Source organism: Ornithorhynchus anatinus, chromosome 2, assembly GCF_004115215.2.
Source record: "Ornithorhynchus anatinus isolate Pmale09 chromosome 2, mOrnAna1.pri.v4, whole genome shotgun sequence".
NCBI lineage: Eukaryota > Metazoa > Chordata > Mammalia > Monotremata > Ornithorhynchidae > Ornithorhynchus > Ornithorhynchus anatinus.
This window is the reverse complement of record NC_041729.1, coordinates 21,134,298-21,135,335: the sequence shown is the minus strand read 5'-3', so window position 1 is coordinate 21,135,335 and position 1,038 is coordinate 21,134,298. Positions and strand designations below refer to the sequence as shown.

The following is a 1,038-nucleotide window of genomic DNA, read 5'->3' as shown; positions in this document are numbered from 1 at the left end:
GTGTCTGATCTGATTCCATTGTACCTATCCCAGTGTTTAGTATGGTGCTTGGCTCATAGTAGCACTTACCACATGCCACTGTTGTTATTATTATTATTATTATAAGATATTTTAGGAGATGAATGGGTGCAAAATTATATCCCAAGTACCTCATGGCAGAGACTTAGGGATTCTTTGAAAAAGAGTCCTTTATTCCTCTGGGGAATTGGTTGGGTTGACACCCTATTTATCACTGATTATAGTTTACTAGTTTTTTTACGTAAAGGTTGTCAGACTTAGATTTTATGTTTCTGGCACTTTTACCAAAGCTTGAACATATAATTAGATTAAAAGTGCATGAACTGTCCCTTCCATTAAATTTAGAGATGTAGGAGGACAGAGAACTCACAGAACTTACCTAGAACATTGCTCTGCACAAAATAAGGAATCAGTCAATACTGCTGCTGCTAATAATGTTGACAGTAATGGTCATATTCTTCATTTCCTGGGAAATAATTTAAGGCGCCAAGAGCATGTGGAATCTATCGATCGGGAGAGGGAAGGCTAGAATTCCATGCAAAGAGACATTTGGACATTTCCAGAAGCTCTTCACCCCCTCAGGATCGCACCTGGAGAATTTCTAGTACTCTACCAGTCTTGGCTATTGGAGCGAGAGTCAAGCAGAGGCATACCTATTCCATTCCTAGCTTGGGCAGAGGCTAGCAAGTGGAAGGCAATCTGCTGCAAGTCAAAACTCACCTGTGCTGGGCAGCAGCGGCATGGGGGAAAGTCGAGGGCGGAGACTCAAGTTTACTATGAGGAAGAAGGCAATGGTAAATCAGTTCCATATTTTTACCAAGAAACCTCTAAGGATACACTACCAGAATGATTGCAGATGGAGGTGGGGCATTCTGGGAGAGATGTGTCCATGGAGTCTCTATGGCTTGGAAAAGATTCAACAGCATTAGACAAGATAAGAGGTTCTGACCTTTCCTCTCTTTTCCAATGCACACTATGCTGCTCTTGGCACCAGGCACACCCCAGCTTCACTACTGCATC

At 42.4% G+C, this 1,038-nt stretch overlaps 1 non-coding gene across 1 annotated transcript; it reads left to right on the top strand.

The window, feature by feature from the left end:
* Positions 1 to 590: 590 nt before the first annotated feature.
* On the top strand, positions 591 to 728 carry LOC114809315. The gene has a single exon (XR_003757102.1). It is a non-coding gene; the product is annotated as a small nucleolar RNA SNORA7 (small nucleolar RNA).
* The last annotated feature ends 310 nt before the right edge of the window (positions 729 to 1,038 follow it).